This window comes from Lynx canadensis, chromosome C1 (genome assembly GCF_007474595.2).
Source record: "Lynx canadensis isolate LIC74 chromosome C1, mLynCan4.pri.v2, whole genome shotgun sequence".
Classification (NCBI taxonomy): domain Eukaryota; kingdom Metazoa; phylum Chordata; class Mammalia; order Carnivora; family Felidae; genus Lynx; species Lynx canadensis.
In genome coordinates, this window is record NC_044310.1 from 46,562,375 (window position 1) to 46,569,602 (window position 7,228).

The following is a 7,228-nucleotide window of genomic DNA, read 5'->3' on the forward strand; positions in this document are numbered from 1 at the left end:
GGTTTTAAATGTTTGCCTCTACAAAGGCTGGGGCTTCACTGACCCTTGTACTAAGAGCCCAAAGGAAGAAACCAGTGTCAGTGCACACACTGGAAAGAAACAGCATGAGACAAAGGGAAAGGCAGCCAGCAGAATCTGGAGGAGAGTTGTAGACCCACCAAAAGGGAAATGGCTCCCCTGATCATAGGGCCAAAGTGAGGGCAAACTGGAAGCTGATTTCAAAACCCACTGTACAGTATGCAGACTTGTAGACACTTTTAGGAGGGCTTTCATTCTTTTTCTTTTCACTGCTTTCCACTTAATTAAACATTAAAGCACAAATGGATGTCCCCTGTGGGGACAAATAAAGGACATCAGGGGAGGAGAAGGGAAGCCTCATGGAGAGAATCACCCAACAGAGACCCCTCTTCACAAAAAGGGCCTGATACTGATTTCCAGGGAGGGGCAGGACAAGGTTAGCTCAAATTTGGTGATGACATCAGGATGAAGGACTGACCCTAAGCTTCCTGATGCTTTGATTGCTGGCAAGCATCTCGATGCATGCCCCAGAAGGAAGGGCCTTCTGATGCTGTGATCACACCATCTCCCTTCTTTTCACCAGGAGGCACATGAAGCAGCTGTATAATTCTGTCCAGAAACCCACGGATTATTTCAAACCAAGGATTCTTACTGCAATAAATAGCACAGAGATGCCTGTAGTTCCTTTCACCTACGTCTCTGCTAGCATTTTTTACTACAGTGTCAGAGATTTGTTTTAGAGGAAGGGGCATCATATAATTTGTGGCTATGGTCTTTAGGAGGCCAGGAAGAAGGGCAATGTGTACCATCTGAAATTAAATGGCTGTAGAATCACTTATATGAACTGCCTTTGTTGCAGAGATGTCGAAACCAAGTTTATCAGCAATACCTCCTTGGGGGCACAGACGAAAGCCGAGTCTTCAGTGAATCCAGCAGCTACCCTGTCATGTCTTAGAAGTCCTCTGAGCTTGTTAAGAGGAAACTGATTAGTTACAGTGTATGTTTCTGGGAGAGCCACCTGAATGTTGCTATATCCATAATAGCTCCATCTTTTACAATATCACATGCATGGATAATGTCAGCTCTGGTTGGAGAGATTTCAATCTCAATCCAATTCCCATAACCTATGACTTCTGACTTTAAATCCATCCTAGTCGGAAGTTTCGCAAAATTTTCTGGAATTGCTCTGGTTCCAACTTATTTGTTAATTGGATCAGATATCACCACCTCCTTTCATTAAGTCAGTTCTGGAAAGGTATGTGATTTTCCATTAGGAAAAACCACCTCAGCTGATTCAATCGTGAATTGATTCTCATAATATTCACTGAACATGGTGACAATGACAGCAAGAACTATTTTTGCCTTAGTAAAGTCAGTTCCTGTGCATTCAGGGAATCCATTCTAGTATTTACTGTTAATTTGGAGTTATTTTCATTGATGATAGGCCTTAAAATGACAGCACCATTGCTATCATGGACAACTGGGTGTAGTGGTTTATTTCCAAAGACATATATAAATAACATTTAAGGAGGACTTTCATTCTTGATCATGTGTTTGATTTTCATTTAACTTCTTTGTTGTTTCCATCAAGTCCTGAGTTGAGAGAACCTCTCTTGCTATTTTTGCATAGCAAACTCTGACTAGAGTAGATATGGCCATATAGCTACAATTGGCAGTTATCTATCAGGTAAGTAAAGAGTTAACTAATGGTTGCTACTCTCAGGTAAATCCCAAGGACTATCACATAGGTTTTCTCAACACATGTGATAGTGATATTCCTCTTTCAGTTGAAAAGCCAAAGCACAGAGAGGTTAATTACATTGACCAAGTACACAAAGCCAGCCAAAGGTAGCTGGGAATTCACTGACACCAGAACTAAGAGTCAAAGCAAACAACCAGAGGGGCAGCACCCCAGGTCTCAGCTGCCCAGTCTTGAGTTTCTGAGAAATCAAGATTGAATGCTGTTCTCCACAATTTATAGGTATCCAAACGGATACAAGATTCATAAAGATGACTGGATGGAAAATGTCCCTATTCCTCTTGCAAAGGGGAAGTGTGATTAATATAAATAAGGGAAGGCTGAGATAAATTAGCAACTTGGAAAACATAAATGAATTTTAGAATGGATCAGAGAACGTAAGACTCAAGGGAATTTGGAAGTTATCCTGCCAAACTAAATGGAGATGCTGAGGCACACAAGGATATAATGGTATAATTATTTCTGCACAACAAACTAGTGAGAGAGTATTGAATTCATTTCCCTATGTCCAGACTCAATACTCACACTACCCACACCCGGCGTTTAGAGCATGCTCCACCAACTATGAATTATGATGAAGAAATTTTCATCAGAGAGAGAGAGAGAGAGAGAGAGAGAAAGAGACAGAGAGATACAATTATTTTTTTTTCCCAGGGAGTCCAGACTCTGGAGGACACTACATTTTATTGTCAAGGGAGGATGTGAGGACAAAGACCCTGGATAAATATATAAAGGAGATTCTTTAGCTGTTGTCTTAGGCAGAGGACCAGAATAAATCCAACAACTGGTCCATTTTGTTTCCTGGAGCAAGATGTGTGACTGCAACATTTCAAGCCCTCAATGACAACTTTAATACTATTTCCAAGTTCAAAGGTTTCACTTTCTTATTTGCTATGTCTAAAGCCCTGGGCCTCTGAGCCTTGGTTTTGTCAGGACAAGACTCAGGCCTCTGAGGAGTGTGAAAGCAGATTCCGTTTTCACTCAGATCAAAGTCTCATGTGAAAACATGTCCAGGGGTAACTCATTTTTCTCTTAAACCTACTCCAGTCAGGAACAGCTTTCGTCAAGGTCACCAGTGACCTCCATTTTGTTAACCCACCACTCTGTTCTCGGTCTTTATCGACTGTTAGCATCATGCAGCACAGTTGGTCACCCTCCTCCATGAAGCACACTCTTTACATGATTTCCAGCATGCTCCTCTCCTTAGTGTTCCTTTCTTCCCTGGCTACTCCTTCTTGTTCTCATTTGTTGATCCCTCCTGTCTCTTCAATCTCTCAAGGTCAGAGATGCCCAGGCTTCCATCCATGAATACTTTTCCTTCTCTACCAAGACTTCCCCCAGAAGTGATCTTAGCCAGTTTTATCATCTATACATATCATCTATGGGGTGAAAACTTCCAAATGTGATTAACTCTACCTTCAAAATGTAACCCAACCACTTTTGACCACCTCCCACACTACTCCCATCATCTCTTGCCTGCATTTTTGCAACAATAATTTGTGTCCACTCTTGCCCTTTATCATTAGCTTTTTAAGAGACAAGGCAGACAACAAAACAAAACAAAAAACAAAAACAAAAACAAAACCATGGCTTCATGCCTCTGCACTCCTGTGGTTACTTATCCCAGAGTGAAAAACCAAAGTCTTCGTTCAACTTCTCACCTGCCATTTTACCCCTCTGATTCTAGCTCAGCCTACTCCGGACGTACTGGTCTCCACCTCCTCCTCACACGTGTTAAATTCAACTGAACCTCAAGGCTTTTCCACTTGCCATTTCCTCTGCCTGCAGTGTTCTTCTTCCAGATACTGCAGGCTTGATCCTTCATTTCCCTCAGGTCTCTGCTCAAAAGTCACCATTCAACAAGTCTTCCCTGGACCACCTATATTTTATAGCAGCTCCCCTCCCTCCTCTGCACTCTCATGCACCCCTTGTCTCTATGGCAGTTATCATGATTCTATAAACCATCAAAATGCTCTTCTGTTGTCTTTATGTAAACTCTATAACAACAGGGATTTTGCTTATTTAAAAAATTTTTTTTTAATGTTTATTTATTTTTGAGCGGGGGAGGGGAGGGCAGAGAGAGAGGGAGACACAGAATCCAAAGCAGGCTCCAGGCTCTGAGCTGTCAGCACAGAGCCTGACGCAGGGCTCAAACCCACGCACTGTGAGATCATGACCTGAGACGAAGTCGGATGCTCAACTGACTGAGCCACCCAGGCACCCCGGGATTTTGCTTATTATAATTTTTTTTACTATTCTTTTTCTACAACATCAAAGGATTTGTGGCACATAGTGGCTACTCAGTAAATAGTTATTGAATAAAAGAACCAAATTAGCAAATCTTGTCTAAGGATCTACAATCGAATTCAGGGAGCAATGCACTTAAAGCCACCAAGAAGAGAGGGAGTTTCTGTTCCCCACACTTGACTACTTGAGAATCAAAGCTGCCTTGATTCTTCCATCAGTACTCAAGGCTCCCCAAAGGATTCAAAAACTATTACAAGTGAATCACATCTTATGTAATTTAAGGGCACTGAAGTTAAGAGTTGAGGTCCTAGATCCAGGCTGCCTGGATCCAAAGCTCAGCTTTATTTCTTACTTGCTATGTGTCCTTGGGCAAATAACTGAACTTCTCTGTTTCTCAGATTCCTCCTTCCTCTGCAAAAGGATGATAATTATAGTACCTACCTGATGAAGTTATTGTAAGGATTGAAGAAGACATATTACATTTAAGGTACCTAGAAAAGGACGTGGTACATAGTAAGTATTTAAGTGTTAGCTCACGTTCATTCACTAAGAACATGTTATCCAGATAACATTGCTTTTTGTTCTCTGAGAAGTTTTTTTAGGAAGAGGTACATATATACCATATATTCACATATACATAGATAGTGTGCATACACATGTATATGTGATCTATATGATTAGTTACAGAGATATGTGTGTATATATAAGCACATATGTAAATATATATGTATTTATTTATTTATATATTTAAATATCAGCTTACTTTCTTCCTGTGTCTTGTCTCTTGTGTCCCACATAAACCATGAAGCAGGTCTCAGTACTTCTTTTCTTTCTTTCCAAAGATGATCCACTTCACCAAATATTAATGAGCAGTATAAATTTTACTTAATATTTAATAGGGGTCTTGGAAGAGAGGTCTTATATCACATATCATGCCCAAACATGAAAGGTCTTCCTTAGATATTTCTCTTCTCCCCCAAAATTGCTCTTTGGCCACACCATCAGCCAGGCTTCTCCTTTTCACATTCCCATGCAGTTCCCTGCCTCTTCCATGATGATTTGGCCCATTATCTAGGCCCACAGTGCCCTTCACCCACCCTCAGCCTTTATGTTGGCTCACCCCATTTTCAGCAGGAACTCCTCTAGAGAGCTGAATCTTACTTATAACTTACTCTTACATGCTGGACACCTAGCAGAGGGCCATGCTCTGTGGGCTACTAAGAGAATGAAGACATGGAAGAATCTTACACATGGATAATCTTTTACAAAGAGGAAAATTGAGCCAAGAGTATCAGTCAGTCTGTGGATCAGCCAAAAAGAGACCTCAGATTCTCCTGCCCTCCTCTGCTCCCATCCACTATGAAGACCACACACATCCAGTTCCAGCCTTTCCATTAAACACCTGCAATGACTCTGACTTTCCTGTCTGCTCTGAAGAGCACTGTTACTCCAGGAGCCAGTCTTAGGCCATGCAGAGAGCAAGCTCTCTTAATAACTGCTTCTTTTATTTCATTTCCTACTGGGAAAAACTAATCAAACATGTAGGAAGCTTAAGAATATTCCAAGGTGATTTGATTGTTCACTGGTGGCCAGTTTCAAGAAATGTACACTGATGAACACAAACACCATTCTCCCTACCTCCCTGTACAGGCTTTGTCCAGCCTGAGCAGGGCCAGGGGCTGAGGGAAAGTGGCCCAAGAAATAGTTGCAGGAAACCAGTCTTGTTTCCTCCTTTTATCCAGAAAAGGGGGCATAGTTGGTGAGGGCCTGGATTGTGACTCTTCTCTGTGATTCTTTTCATTTCTCCTTCCTTTCTTTCTTTCTTTCTTTCTTTCTTTTTTTCTTTCTTTCTTTCTTTCTTTCTTTCTTTCTTTCTTTCTTTCTTTTGTCATAGTGAAGAATTATTTTGCATGAATGAGAGTAGAGATTAAATATCGACTCCTAAGGGTTCTTGTTTGGGCGTATTTTAGGAAGGCCTTTTCCTTCCTCATTTACATGGGGAAATCATGATGAGCCTCAATACTCTGTTTAAGTGGCACATCGTAATCCCCTTTCCACATGTCCCTACAAGGCTGATCCTTGGCTCCTTACTGAAAACCTACATCTGGTATGTGCATCCATACTCTGTCACTGCTCTCCATTTGCAGGCTGCACACCCTCACAGACATTCAACTTCTTAAGGGTAGCATCACACTATAGCCAGGATACAATCACTAGCCAATAAATGTGGTTAAATACATACACAAATAAAAAGCATAAGCAGGTTCAAATTACGTCTCTGCTCTAAATACTCTTTTAATATAGATAGGCATTGGTACACTAATCCAGACAGTAGACATGATAATCCCTCCACTGACCTCACAGGATCATTGAGATTATTAAATGAAATGATAGATACAAAAAAGCTTTGTAAAGGTAAAATGCCATACAAATATAAACAGGTATTGTTAAGGAATATAATACTCTACTCAACTTCGGTTACCCAAAAATCACTCCAGGAACTTTTTTTTTTTTTTTTTAAATATCATCCAATATAAGTTTAACAATAAAATAATTTAAATAGGAAAACAGCTGAATGAATCCATTCAGAAATGTAAATAATTTTAGCTGAGAAAAGAAACAAGTATTGGGGGGTGCTTGGGTGGCACAGTTGATTGAATGTCTGACTCTTGATTTCAGCTCAGGTCATGATCCCAAAGTCATGGGATAGAACCTCGCTTTGGGCTAGACGCTCAGTGTGGAACCCGCTTAAGATATTCTCTCTCTCTTGGGGTGCCTGGGTGGCTCAGTTGGTTGAGCATCCGACTTTGGCTCAGGTCATGATCTCACAGTTGGTGGGTTTGAGCCTCGCATCAGGCTCTGAGCTGACCACTTGCTCAGAGGCTGGAGCCTGCTTCAGATTCTGTATCTCCTTCTCTCTGCCCCTCCCCCGCTCATGCTTTGTCTCACTCTATTTCTCAAAAATAAATAAATGTAAAAAAAAAAATTTAAAACTAAAAGAGATTCTCTCTCTCTCTCTCTCTCCCCCCTGCCTCTCTCCCCCACTCACGCACTTTCATAAATAGATAGATAGATAGATAGATAAATAAATAAATAAATAAATAGCGTTTCTTTAAAAAAAAGAAACAAGCATTGGAATTTGATGTGTTATATAGTATAGAAGGAGACATGAATAAGATTCATGAGGGAATTACTGGATCGTAT

General features: G+C 40.8%; 1 pseudogene; it reads right to left on the bottom strand.

Annotated features, from left to right (window-relative positions):
• Positions 1-408: 408 nt before the first annotated feature.
• Positions 409-1,541, bottom strand: LOC115519719 (annotated as a pseudogene).
• Between the last annotated feature and the right edge of the window lie 5,687 nt (positions 1,542-7,228).